Source organism: Amblyomma americanum, chromosome 9 (genome assembly GCF_052857255.1).
Source record: "Amblyomma americanum isolate KBUSLIRL-KWMA chromosome 9, ASM5285725v1, whole genome shotgun sequence".
Lineage (NCBI taxonomy): Eukaryota > Metazoa > Arthropoda > Arachnida > Ixodida > Ixodidae > Amblyomma > Amblyomma americanum.
The window spans coordinates 141,977,301-141,992,737 of NC_135505.1; positions in this window are offsets into that span (position 1 = coordinate 141,977,301).

Genomic DNA, 15,437 nt, shown 5'->3' on the forward strand with positions numbered 1-15,437 from the left:
ACAACCGAGGTGTCTCAAAGACCATTGCTTTTATTTCATGGGCACGAAAGCGAGGATTGGGCTCCCATTCGTGGCAGCGGAATTTCTATAGCGGAGGACCTTGAAATGCCGCGAGATTTATTCAAAGAGTAGTGAAATATCGGTTCGTACTAATTAATTCCAAGTAATTGAAAGTAATGTCGATGCAGCTTTAGCAAATCATCTAAAACTCTTGGTTTCATCAGGCATCACCTTCGTCAATTAAGCTAACCATGCCATTAAACTTTTAGTATTCACTGCCCTCGTCCGTTCAAAAATATAACCCGCATCTTTAAATTTCGAATAGGCTTCAAATGCACTTAACAAACTAGAGTCGGTGCAGAATAAAGCAGCTAGATTTATAACTAGAATCTGTTCACATCATTATAGTATAACTGTCATCAAAGCATCGCGTAACTTCTCACTATATTATCTGATTTTCACAGACTGTACCACAGCCATTCCTCATTCGCTACATGTTATATCAGCCCAGCACACTGTGTTAGCGCTGATTAACTCGTCAAAATTTAACCCATGTTTGCGCGTACCAACCTTTTCCTTTACCTGACGACTAAAGGTACCAACGTATCTTTCATCACACACCATTATTTTTCGCGATATATCTATGGAACAAGCTACCAGAAGACATCGTTTCCACATTAAACCATAAAGCCTTAGTTCTGAAAGTAAAGAGCTCCTTTAACATAAATTCCCTCTAGAAAGCGCCCATTTGTGCGTGTGATTGATTTTGAATTTTTTCTGGTCCTATTAACCAAATGTCTTTAATTCATCTAATTTATTGTGCTTTTGCATCTGTATTGTATTTCTATGTTTTGGGTGCAATATTTGCTTCCTATGTAATCTTGCACCTCCCGACTTATGTAATGCCGGAAAAAGGCCTTTGGACTATATGCATGAAAAAATCATGGGCCCTTCGCTATACGATTTCCTCATATTTCGGATTGTTTAACGGCCTGCCACGAAAACCAAATAAAGCAATAAAATACAAGCATTCCTCCCTCGGGTCCGTACAATATGAAAACAGCTTTCCCGAAAGCACGCTAATGATCGCATGGAATGTCATCAGTTGCTACGTGCTCACGCCAATGGTCGAAGCTCCACAGGGTCTTCATTGGGCACAGAGGACTCAAGTTAAGAATCACTTCCTTGCCAAGACGCTTGCACGCTCTCCACGTTGCTGTGATTCGCGAACAGCTATACATTACAGGCAAATCACGAGCATTCTTTGCGGAATACACGCTCAAGAATCGCACACGGACCTCACGTGAGCCATGCACACGGGAACACAGAAGCAATCATTCCAGGAAGACATAGGTCACGTTTGGCTACCATGTGCGCATCATCGCTTGTGGATCCGTGCACACAAAGGGTAGGTTCTTCGTGAAATTGCGGTTAAGTGATTCCATACAACCCTCGGAAAGACAGCAAAACATATCCGTCTTCGGTCATTACAGAATAGCACTATCTTGAGGATGTATAGGCTTCAACAGCGGACTGGGTCCATTGACGATGTGATGCGTTCATACGAAAGAGTAAGACATTCCAAAGGGTAATGCATCCGCGTATGGACCAACATTGGTGTCACGTGCCCCGCCTGCGCCAATGGAATGCGTTCTCAGCTCGCCACGTGTAACGGTCGAAACAGCAACGCGGAACTGACTCCCCAGCGCAGCAGCAAAGCGAGAGACACAATGCGCTCAGTAACGCACGAAGCTTCAGCCCAGTAGCCGAAGCCGGGCAACACTAATGGACAAGCGCCGTGTCTTCGATAACGAGTATGGACCGATGCCCAGCCGCGTGGCTGGGCGGTCAATGCCCCAAGAGGCAGGCGGGCGGGCGGCTGGCCGGCAGCACGCCTAAAAGACAATGGGACATGGTGGATAGTTCGCGCTATAAGTCGTGTGCTGCTCATATCGTTCGGAGTATGGAACGGAATAGGCGCCCCTGTAGCCAGGACTGCGAGGCAAGAAAGAAGACGTGGTTCTGCAGAATGGCGCGGGGCGTCGCTGGGAGGTGAAGAGGCCACGGCGATGTGGTGGGTGATTCGGACGATACGCACGAGTCACAGTTTTCATTTCCTCCTTTTCGAACAGGGGGTGGCGGACGCATGGCACGTAGAGACAATAGAACTCAGGAGAGGCCATCTTGGACATGGCGAGTAAGCGGCAAGGCGATGAAGATGCTTATCGTCTGCAACGCGGAAGATGGCAGAAGGCGAGTTGCCTGTCCCTGTAGCAGACGACGCGTGTGCGGGCGGGCGCGCGCATGCGAGGTATGCATCTAATCGGTTATCGCAAATGGCTCCATGTCTTTGACCGGGTTCGAACCTTTCCGCGTGGTCGATGCGATTGTCTTGTTGTTGTGTGTGGCTCTCCTTTTTTTTTTGCTTTTATGAAGGATTGCTTTTCACGATGGTGGTTATGACCATGATAGGTCGTTGCCAGTCTCCGGAAAGAAGGAAAATATAAAAGAAAGGCCAGATATAGAACTCTGTCGATAGGTGGCGTATTGTTCAATTCAAGGCGTATTGTTGGTCTCCCAAAATAGCTCGGCGTCTAGAGGTCTTCAACTAAGGGCAAACTGCTTCCTGAAGGCCTCAACGACATGTTCGGTATCAGTATCCGTCTATTTCACATTTGCAAAATGCAAAATTGGAATCACTTTTTAGGCTTAGAGCCGACGGCTTGTTTCGGCACCAGGAACTAAGAATAAGTAGTGACAATACTAAACTCCAGGTCACTAACTCACAGGATGAGGAGTGCACGACTTACTTTCTCTCAGTGATGTTTCATTCGAGAATTCTCAGTCTAAAATAGGACCTAGAAAGAAAAACAGTCCCTTAACGAGTTTTCAAGCAATTTTAAGGACTAGCAGAGAAATGAGGGGAACTTTCGCGTGTAGTTATATTACAAACTCGGCAAATGAATTACTGCCGTTAATGCACGATATATGTGCCACTGCGGACTTTAGGTTATCTGCTAAATATAAACTGAATAACAACAAAAAAAGAAGGCTCCGTCTCCCATCTTATTTCATGCTATCCTACATGTTTGCGTCATTGGGCTCGTGGCACAGACCTAGCACTCTCGCCGGTGACACGTTTGTAATGCCGCCGTGGCGTCAGCGATACGCTGTGCCTGTCACGTTAAAGGAACACTGAAGAGGTCTCCATCCAATTATTGTTCTCAATAGAAAATGATTTCGTGACTCTTTCTGGCTACACTGGTGTTTCTGAGGCAGCGAAAGACGTATTGATCGGCGTGAAAAAAAATTAATGGTAGGGTTTTAACGTAGTCAAATCGAGCGGACGTGCGAAGGCGTATATTAAGCCTCGTTGGCTCATCCTTTTTGCTTTGCTGGGTTGTCGGCATGTCTGGCGACGATATTAGACTCAGGTTAAGCTCTCAACGATGTTAAGCTGATCTGATCTGTTCGCATCGCAGATGGTAGTTGATGAAGTCGATGACCTGCAATGCAGAGCGCGAGAGTGTGTTGTACTCTTTAACAGCCATCATACAACAGCGAAGTAGTTTTTTTTTTTTTGAAGCGATGTTTATTGCCTCAGGGCATAAAAGCTATTAGGTGAGAGATGATCAAATCAGCCCACCTTTTTTCATTTATTTAAGCATCTTACTCACCTCTCACTTCATAGCTTTTATGCCCTGAGGCAATAAACATCGCTTCAAAAAAAAAAAATCCCTGTTTCCTCACCACATTCTTCTGTGCTGATATTCCTCTCAGCGCAGAAAGGTTCCTGAAAATTTCCTTAGTTCACAGAAGTAAGAATACGTAAGTGTGTAATGTACCTTCCACCGGAGGCGCCAATATTGATTGTGTGTAGCTAACATTTTGCGCGAGTAAAAATGATTTGCATGCTCGTAATAGCTTGTGATTCGAGAGAAGTGCGCCACTTTTTCACCATCGCTTGAATATACACCGCTTCAAAAAGATGACCACGGGCTCCGCCATATTAGGTATCGGGCTGTGCTCGACGTGCAGGAAAGAGTAGAACATCCCCATCCTTCTCCTATCAGCCCAGAGGTGCCGTAGTGGAGGGCTCCGGAATAATTTCGACCACCGTTAAAGATCCCCAGGTGGTCGAAATTATTCTGGAGCCCTCCACTACGGCACCTCTCTCTTCCTTTCTTCTTTCACTCCCTCCTTTATCCCTTCCCTTACGGCGCGGTTCAGGTGTCCAATGATATATGAGACAGATACTGCGCCATTTCCTTTCCCCAAAAAACCAATTAAAAAAAAACGGCTTTCCCGAGGGTCCGGAAAAGATCCATCCATGATACGCAGTCGTTCATCACCGTGACATCACTTTATCATTGTGTAACTAGTGTATCTGACAAATTAAAGACAGAGCACTGTAGTTGGGGGCTAAATCTAATTTTTCTGCGCAATAGCAGCTTACTGCAGTCACAACGACTGGCTACGGGTGTATCTGTGACACTAGACAGAAAAGTATTTCAGCACCCAGAGCGTCGTATTCTTCGACGCCGATCCCATGATAACTCCAGTGGTCGGTAACATTTTGCAGACTAGAGAGTAACCGACCGGGACTCGAAATGCGATACAAAGCATTTTCGGATGGCATAGCGTCTTAAAGCCATATGTATAGCTCCACGTTCCATCAGCACTGTCGGCGTCATTGAGTAGTCTGCAGCAGGTTTCAGCGTGTAGGTATTGCCAGAAAATGCATTCTGCTTTAAAATACATTTAAACATATTCGCACCAGACGGGCTCAATAGCAATGTGTGCCTCGCTCTTTGACCGAATTAAAGAACCTCGCTATAGGAGCCAAATCATTTGTGTTTTGGAAAGCGTTCGTCGACTTTCTTTCACGTGAGTGCATCTGGCTGAACATTCCTCTCGAACTAGACCTTTCTTTTTTTTTTCGAAGGAAAGAAGGAAGTGCGGCGTTTGAAAAACAAGCGGGTAAAAATATCACGTACGGTCACTGCACTGAATTCGTCTGTGTCAACACTTCCGCTTTTAAAGATCAGCTCGCGTATAATCATCGTCTGCGCTCGGTGCTATAGTAGCCTGCTCACGTGATGCTGTAAAACTAAACTATATCGCATTGAATTCTTTTCTAAACGTAAGGATGAAAAGAACAAGAAATGCGTATGTCACTGAAAACTGTCTTCTGAGAACGTGAGTTTGAGTTTTGAATGTGTTTAGACTACAAAGTGAAAGAAGGCTTTAAGTCTGCGCTCAAGTATTAACTTCAAATCTCAGTTTGGAAGGTCAGGAAGGGTCTCTATGATACAGGATTGTAACCGACATTTGTTAGGCGTACTATATATTTGGTTTCCAAATTCGGACTGGCGATTAATTGCCCTTGGCACTGTCTTGTTGGTTTTTTCCTTGTCCCTTGCCTTTTTGTGCGATTTAAAGATGCATTCTAATACTAGTCGCCAACTAGCCCGCCTTTCCATGTTATACTTGGCACAGCCGATCGTTCATGGCATGCTTACCCGCCGCGGTGGCTCAGTGGTTAGGGCGCTCGGCTACTGATCCGGAGTTCCCGGGTTCGAACCCGACCGCGGCGGCTGCGTTTTTATGGAGGCAAAACGCTAAGGCGCCCGTGTGCTGTGTGCGATTTCAGTGCACGTTAAAGATCCCCAGGTGGTCGAAATTATTCCGGAGCCCTCCACTACGGCACCTCTCTCTTCCTTTCTTCTTTCACTCCCTCCTTTATCCCTTACCTTACGGCGCGGTTCAGGTGTCCAACGATAAATGAGACAGATACTGCGCATTTCCTTTCCCCAAAAGCCAATTATTATTATTATTCATGGCATGCTTTTGAAACCTCCCAGTAACTGCGCGCTTTTTGCATCCCACGACAGGTGGCAACACTGAAAAAGAAGAAAACGCAGACAAGTTTGCCGTGCTCCCATAAGCCTTGCTGTTTTGTCTTTAAATGCAGCGTTTTGTATATTGTCGTCCGTGTGCAGCCTTGTCATTATTTTGTTTGAAAACAGGGATAGTTAAGAGTATCGGTGTTGGACGCTACTACATTGGTCTGAAAGATTCGAGGTATTGAGCGAAAAACTTTGCACCCTTTGGTATAATTGGTGAAGATTACCAACCGTTGGTCCAAGTAATGCCTATAAACAGTGACACAGAGAACAAGGGTATTCGGACCACGACGACCTAGGAGCCGCCGCCGAGTGCTTTTACGCTTGCGACAACAGTGAGGCCTTGTGAGAAGTTCGGTGGAATTTTGCTGCAGCCTGCCATTCTGTCGTCCATGTCACCTCTCGTACTTGTCGCCACAGCAACGTGACAATAAATACAGTAATTTTTCCAGCCCTTGTATGCCGTAATATGACGCAGTGAGGAAAAAAAAATGGCCGGAAGGAGGTCTGGGAAGAGTCTGAACTTTAACAGGAAGCCACCTATTTTTGCCCTAATAAGAACAGTGACGGATCTGGTGGGAAGGCTGTGCTATGCGCAAGTATATTAAGAACACACCAAGTTGATGATGAACTCGAGGTAATCCCCGTAGCACGCTTCTGAACGTTGAACAACTGCGCGTTAAACGCGGCATATATAGCTGCACATCGCGCGAGAATGATGTTGAGCCTGCCTTTTCTGTCCCCAATTGTTCTCGAGCGAAAACAATGGGTCCTTCTTCAGCACTCATGCGAGGTCTGCCGTAGCGTCGGGACACTTTAAGTGCGTTATTACGACTCTAAGCAGCGTATTCGGATAAAGGCATCAAAAGCAAAAAGCACCCGCAACCCCTCATACTCAACAATCCTGGACAAAAGCATTTTTGAACGGGAAAGAGCTTACGAACGCACTTTTTTCATATATCGTAAGATTTCACTATAACAATGAATATATCCGCAGGTCTTTCGTCAGCAGGCTTTGCATTTTTTTTTTTGCTATTAACGTTCTTGCAATCGTCAAAAGCTTTCCCGATTGGTTTTGTATGGCAGTTTTAACTGTTCGATGCTACCGATGAGAAACACTTTAAAAGAGATTTTACTACATATCAGAACAATGGACCATTATCTTGAATATTTCCATATCAGTACCTTACCGTTTTCCAATATTCAAAATTTTTGTCCAAGAATGGTGGACATGTCAGAATAGCTGCTATCTTATAAGAAACGAAAGTTTTGAAAGGAGACGGCTGCGTAGGATTATTTTTTTACGAAAATATCTCGAGGCACACACTCTCAAATACAGGTGTCGATTACATTAAATGTATATCAGCAGCAGAAAAGTGTAGAGTGCGTGACATAGCGGAAGCAACAAGCTATTTTTGCGTAGTCCAGTATGAGAATCTCCTGAAATGTGTCAGGATATGAGACTACTGCATACTCCATGCTTAGGTAACAGTATCAGGTGAGTGGGCTGCCAGGCAGGAAAGTGATTAGGCTTATTTGTAACAAGCACTGGAGGTCAGATTCACCTGCGACACTAACGAAAGTCAACAAAATCTACGGCCTTCGAAGTACGCAGACAAATTACATCGCAGCAAATTAACACAAGGGCAGACATAGTAAAGAACAAGAAACAACTCAGTAGCCCTAAATAAGTAACTTTGTCAATGGCACTGATGGTGTTTAGTACCTCAGGTGGGAGTTCATTCCACTGAGTTATTGTGCGAGGAAAACAGTTATTTTAAAGCATTTATTCTAGTACTGTATGGTGTTAGTGATTCCGTGTGACGATTTCTTGTTAGTCGTGTTGTGGTCGGCTTATTAAATGAATCAGGGCTCGTGGAGAGTGTTAATTTTGATGTCCTGTTTATTGTTTGTGGGTAAACTTCTAACTCATAGATTGAACATACCTCATCCCGATATTCTCAAATAGTTATCCTCAAGACTATCACACCGGTCTGGAAGCCATTTGCTTGAACAAATTTCTGCGAGGACAGGCATTCAAGCATACCGCAGCGGTGGCAAAGTGGTTGAGCATCCGCATCGCATGCGGGAGGTGCGGGGTTCGATCCCCAGTGCCGCCGGGTACCCACCGCTGATACAATGGGTACAAGCTTTCCTCTGGTCTGGTGCTCGGCTTATTCAGGGTGAAATGCTTGGCAAATGAGTCTTTGACCCTACCTTGAGTAATCGAAACCATCTTGTGCCATGGCGCTCTTTGGCCACAGTTGCCCTTGCGCCATAAAAATCCACCACCACCATCATCATCATCATCATCATAATTCAAGCATAGTTTTTTTTTTTTTCCCTCGGACATGTGTCCGACTGGAACTCTATTCAGGGGTCCATTTTCCAGACCTCTAGTTTTATGAAAGCTCTAGAAAAGCTTTTGTTAGAGAGAATGAGTATTGCTGATTTTTGTTCGTATTATTCATCTCCACCTCGTTAACTGGCTTTTCTTATGCCATTCTTTGTTTCACATGATTTCTATAGCCTCCCTGCATTGGCCATAAATGTTGGACTGAAGTATTTTAAAATAAATAATACGTTTTTTTTTTTTTTCAGAGAAACGAATTCTCTGAACTTCTTCGAGCGATAGTAGATGACCGTCTATTCGCGGTACTGCCATTCGTTCGTTCATTGACCCTGACCCTCCGTCACACTGGGATAAGACTAGTTTTGTAAGCAAGTCAGGTTAGAGGAATTTCTTTGAAGGCTCAGCCTGTGGCTTGTTTTGCTTGCCACGAGATGCATTTACGTTTGAAATGGCATGTCTGCTCTGTACAGTGAGAGCAGAGAAGTGATAAGGGCAATTCATATCACTTAGAGAACCTCTTCGGCATTAAGGCTAACAGGTGCCCGGAGCAAAATGTCAAGCTTATTTTTCCGCTCTGCAGACTTCCTGCTCGTCTTCCTATATGAGTCAACGGGACGATGCGTCGAAGAAACAGTGAATCACTGAGAGTACATTCGATTTCGCGAAAAAAAGGAAACAAAGACGTTATCGAGAAGTACAAAAAAAAAGAAGAAAACTCCGTCAGCAGAGTATGCTTACTCTAATTTTTATTGAAATTTTTCGCACCTCTTCACTCCACCCATACCCCTGATCGTACAAATATGTTTGAATATGTACCGCCAGGCGACAAAAGTGTTTGAAGCCGCCGTAGTGGCATACCGCTTATGGCACTCGGCTGCTGACCCGAAAGACGCGGGTTCGATCCCGACCGCTGCGGTCGTATTTCGATGGAGGCGAAATTTTAGAGGCCCGTGTACTGTGCGATGTCAGTGCGCGTTAAAGTAATCCAGGTGGTCGAAATTATCCGGAGCCCTCTAATAAGGCGTCCCCCATATCCTTACATGCTTTGGGACGTTAAACTCCAAAAGTCTCTAGGCTGCGTGAGCCGCAAACGAAGCTGTTAGCTCTATTATTATGGAAGCGAAAGACAAATTCACATTCTTCAATTTGTGTTAGTGAAATGACGTGATCGCTGTTAATTGTGGCGACCATGAGACTGAATCGCTTTACGAGCATCCTAGAACATTTGTTCCTGAGAGCGTATGTCTGAAAAAAAGGTAAAAATTTTGGTAACAGAGCACTATCACGTGAGCTTCGCAAAATGAGGAGTTTCTTTTTATCAATATGAGTAAAATTCCGAAACCAAAACTACGCTAAATTTTCTTGCGTCCTGTCGTCTCATGGACCCATGATATGTTCAAAAGGGTTACTACAAGCAATGCATTACCAACAAGCCCCCAATTCAGCCTTGCGTCACGTTATTTATTAATTTAATTTCAGTGCATCAAATTCCCCTGTGCAGGGGTACTGGATTAGGGGTGGGCCTTCGCGATGACAAATGAGTTCTTCAATGGCACGCTTAAAGTGCTCGTGATTGGAATGCATGACAGCAGCAGCAGCAGGAAGGTCATTCCAGTCTTTTTGCATTATTTGGGCATCAGACGTATCGCACGCCATATTGAGCAGCCTTGTAAAGGCGTAGGGTCGGAGTGCTGAGCGCCACTAAGGATGTGCTTACACAAGGAAGCCTAGAACGCTGCAGCACTGTAAAGGCGCAGGGTGGGAGCGCTGAGCTCCACTAAGGATGTGCTGGCACAACGCAGCCTAGAACTCTGCGGCTCACGGCTAAAGATGACGGCAGCAGGCGTTTCAGCCAATAGGAACCCTCCGGTCTGCGTTCGCTGCGAAGGCCGCATTCCGCAGAGCCGCTATACGCTATGCAGCGTGAAAGCATAACTTAACGAGCACCACCGCTAAAAAAGCTTTCGCCTAGTCCCGTGGCTTGTCGGCGGCGACGGCCACCACTCGCTTCCTTGAGATTCATAACCAGCAGGGAAACGGGGCTGGCTTAACCGGGCGCCTGTTAAGGCTCTCGCCACAAAAGCGTTCCCCTCTCCCGGACGTGTCTAAATTTTAAAACAAACACGAGCGGGCAGAAAGAAGAGTGGCGGCGCTCAAGGATGTTCCTGGTTTCACACGCGCCCTGCCCGGCCAACAATGGAGAACCGCCGCGGTGCTTATTATAAAGCGCGGTGCCGTCCAATTCCCGCATAGGGGCGCCTACAAGCCGCTGCTGGCATGTGTAGTTACAGATGGGAGCAAGTTTAAGAAAGAAAGAAGGAAATAAGAAAAAAAAGAAAGAAAGAAATGAATAAAGAAGTAAATAAAGAAAGAAAGAAGGAATGAAAGAAGGAAGAGAATGACGGATTGATGGAAAGCAAGAAAGAGGGAAGGAATGAGGAAAGAACGCAAGAAGAAAGGAATGAGGAAAGAAAGAAGGAGGAAGGAAGGAAGGAAGGAAGGAAGGAAGGAAGGAAGGAAAGAAAGAAAGGAATGAGGAAAGAACGGAAGAAGGAAAGAAGGAGGAAGGAAGGAAGGAAAGAAGGAGGAAGGAAGGAAGGAAGGAAGGAAGGAAGGAAGGAAGGAAGGAAGGAAGGAAGGAAGGAAGGAAGGAAGGAAGGAAGGAAGGAAGGAAAGAAAGAAGGAGGAAGGAAAGAACGAAAGAAGGAAAGAAGAAACGAAGGAAGGAAGGAAGGAAGGAGGAAAGAACGGAAGAAGAAAGGAATGAGGAAAGAACGAAAGTAGCAAAGAAGGAAGGAAAGAACGAAAGAAGGAAAGAAGAAACGAAGGGAGGAAGGAAGAAAGGAAGGAAGGAAGCAGAAAAGAACGAAAGAAGAAATGAATGAGGAAAGAACGGAAGAAGGAAAGAAGGAAGGAAGGAGGAAGGAAGGAAGGAAGGAAGGAAGGAAGGAAGGAAGGAGGAGGGAAGGAATAATAATATTAATAATAATAATAATAATAATAATAATAATAATAATAATAATAATAATAATTGGTTTTGGGGGGAAGGAAATGACGCAGTATCTGTCTCATATATCGTTGGACACCTGAACCGCGCCGTAAGGGAAGGGATAAAGGAGGGAGTGAAAGAATAAAGGAAGAAAGAGGTGCCGTAGTGGAGGGTTCCGGAATAGTTTCGACCACCTGGGGATCTTTGACGTGCAATGACATCGCACAGCACACGGGCGCCTTAGCGTTTCGATTCCATATAAACGCAGCGTCGATAGCTCAGTTGGAAGGAAGGAAAGAATGAGGAAAGCAAGAAGGAAAGAGTGAAGGAAAGAAAGAACGAACGAAATAAAGAAATTAAGGAAGGAAGAAGAAAAGAAAGAAATTCATTCAGTTAAACCAAAGCAAAAAAAAAGGAAATAGCAAGCATAAAATTAACGACGAAAGTAGCGGCAGACATTACATTCAGTTCCTCTCCGCGGGAGACACGTGCACGCATGGACATGCTATATACGTGCAGACTTTTCGGGAAACAATTAAAGTGATAAGAAGGAAAGCCGAGTATAAAAGAGCATGCGCGATGAAGAAATGAAAGACAGAGAGAAAGGAAGGAAAGAAGAGAGGGCGTACTTTTATTTCAACTCCAGCGCCCGGCAACCGTTCTTTTCGCACGACGAAGACCAGCCATCAAGGGTTGTGCCTCGTGTGAGCCAATTAGAGAAGGCAGACTCTTTTCCTTCTTCATCATTATTTTTTCTCGAGCCAGCAGGCAGCAGCAAAGAATCTCGCCACTGCCTCCTCGTGTCCGTGTGCGCTCTGGGGAACAGAGCGGTGGCGCCCACAGCATGGCGCATCGTTCCCATACGCTTCTTCCGTGCCGAGGCAACGTGCAGGTGAAACAATAGTGCTCCGCTGTCGCCCCTGCTGCTGCCATTTAGGCAAAAAAATAAAAAATAAATGTCTACGCCCAGAGACCGACCCTCCGCCATCTTGCTCTTGTCCCTTCGTAGTCATTTATTTTCTTCCTCTCATCTCTCTCTCTATCTATCTTAAAATTCTCACGCTTTTCTTCTCTTTCGCAGCACTTTGCAAACCGAGTTCCGTCACGTCTTTCCGTCTTATTTTCTCCACCCTTACTCTTCCTGCGAACGCATGGCTTCGCGCTGCGGGAACAGGTAATGGCTCCACAGCCGTGCCAAGGACAGAGGTATACAGAGGTACGCATGCAGTGCATACTGCAACTCGTCTTCCGTGCAAAAAGGATCCCAGGCTTTTCGCCAACGCGAGAGCGGAGACTGTGATACCGGAATAGCGGCTACTGAGGGAGCGCCCGCACCGATATGCCCCTGGCTCCCATGATCGCAAATGGCACTTTGTCTATAGCGGGATAAAACTTTAACAAATAAAAATGACTGGTAGGGCTTTCACGTAGTTAAACCGAGTAGATGTGCGAAAGCGTGTGTTCCTTCTTCGGCTATTCTTTCTGGAATCTGCATGCACACGCAACCGCGTCTCTCGCTCTTTATTTCACACCCTCTCTCCACTTGGCTGCAGCTGGCGCGATGCCCTCCTCCCATTGGCTACAGCTGGCGCGATGCCCTCCTCCCATTGGCTACAGCTGGCGCGATGCCCTCTTCCCATTGGCTACAGCTGGCGCGACGTCCTACTCTCATTGACTGCAGCTGGCGCGACGCTCCTCCGAACAAACACGAGCTTACCCGAGTTACTCCGACGCTTCACACAAGATTCCTGGTTGAGTTTGACACCTTATTGGCTTCGTACCAAAAAAAAAAAACTGCACTCGGCAGCAACTGGCCACGGTTCGCAGCGTCCTCTATTACAGCGAGCGCCAACCAGTTCCCGCTGCAAACGAAATCTCTTTTTCATTGCTTTACTATATTAAGCAAGCAGGAGGTATCAGAAACCTTGAGCATATAAATTCGTCTTGGCTTTGTGATTAGGTTACAAGAAGAGCTTTTACAGCGGCCCTTTTTTTCTCACGAAGGAATTTCCTGTGACGGTCATTGCAGCCGACGCCCGCCTACAAGTTGTTATTGGCCAGTCCCGGCATAATAACGGGATTATTATTTGATTCTGTTTCATCCTTCCTTTGGTCACTTTCCGTGATTCCGTGAGAGGCACCACGATACGCATTCTCTTCCATTACTGGCTCAATCCGAGCGACGGCAGGGCCCAGAGGCCTTTGTAGGCTGCACAAGAATGTGAAGTACGTGAATTGCTATTCACGGCGGCTGCTGTGCCGTGAAAAAGCCTTCCTTGATGTCCTCAAGGATATCTCTCCCCACCCCTAGACTCTTTTCAAAGAACTCGTCAAATTATGCTCTAGGCGGCGCTTAAGCTATCTTGCCTTTGCAGTGGAAAGCACTGCACAGACGTTACACGGCCTAAAATCGTCTTCTGCACTGCCACTTCTCTCGCATACAAAAAGTTCTCTCGACGTTCTCAGAATTTTTCTCCGCAGTGTTCACCGAGCGTCACTTCAATGCTTCGCGAGGCTTTCACGCAGTCCAGCCTATCCCGTGTTCTTTCCTCCTATGAAGGAAGGCGTATGTCTTGTGACAGCACGCCACGCTTTGCAGATAATCTGCTCTGCAAAGTAAAATATAATGTTGCCGCTTTAAAGAGATTCGGCGTCATGCAGCAGGCTTCGTTCAGACAAACTATTGTGCTTCCGCAGAAAGCAGGCTTTCAGAAATTCGTTGAATCATTTTTGCAGAGTGCTAGCAATTGTGATGGCTGATCGATGAGGTCCTGCCTCTACCCTCCAATTTATTGCAGCTGTTTTTCCAACAAAATGTTTTGTTTGCGTTTTGATCCTGTCAGCTGCGCCAAATATTGATTATTCAACATAGAGGAAATGCTAATCATTCCACTCCATTGTACTAATCTGTTCTCTCTTGGTTGTCATCGTAATCGGTTCGGGGTATTCCAAGGATTTCTTTAGCAATACATAGACTTGCGGTAGATTATGTTTTGAATTATGATGCTGATTCTTACAAAGACCACTCCCATTCTCTGCTATAAACACAAACCTTCTTGCCACAGGATAGCATTACGGGAACACAGAGAACTAGGCGTTAGGTTTGTTGCTTACAACCACTGCTGATGTGCTGTGCAAAATGTGTTGTTAGTGTACAAGGCTGCTGTAGTCTCTTGCAATATGGGACACTGTCAGACTTCAACTACGACTGCTTAAACGAATTCACTATCATCTCCGTCGTAGTATGTCGTAACAAGGAACTCCTGCGTTTGCCTTCCACCCCAACAGAAAGTGGTTCATTTTAGGTCTCTTTGATCATACCAGTTCCGAGATTCCCCATAGCTGCCTTGTATTAAAATCCTGTGGTCATCACGGGCCAACACTCGGTGGTCAGTAGATTATCGCGAAGCCTACGTGCAGCAAAATAAACTTCGGCAATTTACAAATTCCGGGAGTTGGTAGACGCGGTGGCATCTATCAACAAGATCAGTGAAACAGACACCGCAACAAATATAACTTGTTTATGGATCATTGTTTTTATTAAGAACAAATATTGACTAAAGTCCATAGAGCCGCTTTAAAGTCTTGTGGCTCGAAACACTCTAAAGCGCGATGCTTGCTTTCTGTGAAGCTTATGAACGCTTTTCAGGCAAATAATAATCTCACCTCACGATATCCTGTGGAGCAACACGTATGCAGTCATGGGGTAAAGGTGGCCGCAGTTACTCGGCGCAACCAGCTTCAGCAGTGTTTTATTCGCTACTTCGACTAACACTAAAGCATTCGCCTGCTCACACAAGCCCCATTTCGCCCACTCGATAACTTATTCACAGACCCAGACACCACTTCGAAAGTAAGCCCGTCTAGAAGCACTGACAAGGCCAATCTCTGCTTAACGCTTACGCCAGAGCATTTGTTTAGAGTTACTCGAACTTGTTTGCTGAATAAGAGCTTAAGGATAACCGTTGCCGTATCTGATTACGCCTTCACGTGTTCACGCACTTAAGATAACACAACTCGTAACTTTAGCTATCTGGCTTTAAACAAACCGAGTTGTGAACTTCGAAGGAGGTCATCCGCACTTACGACACTCTAGAATTCAGGTGTCGCGACTCAAAAAGCTTCCGCGTGACGGGCGAGCTTACAAGCTTGCTTGGTTTCGACGGCTATGCGGGCACTCGGAAGAGTC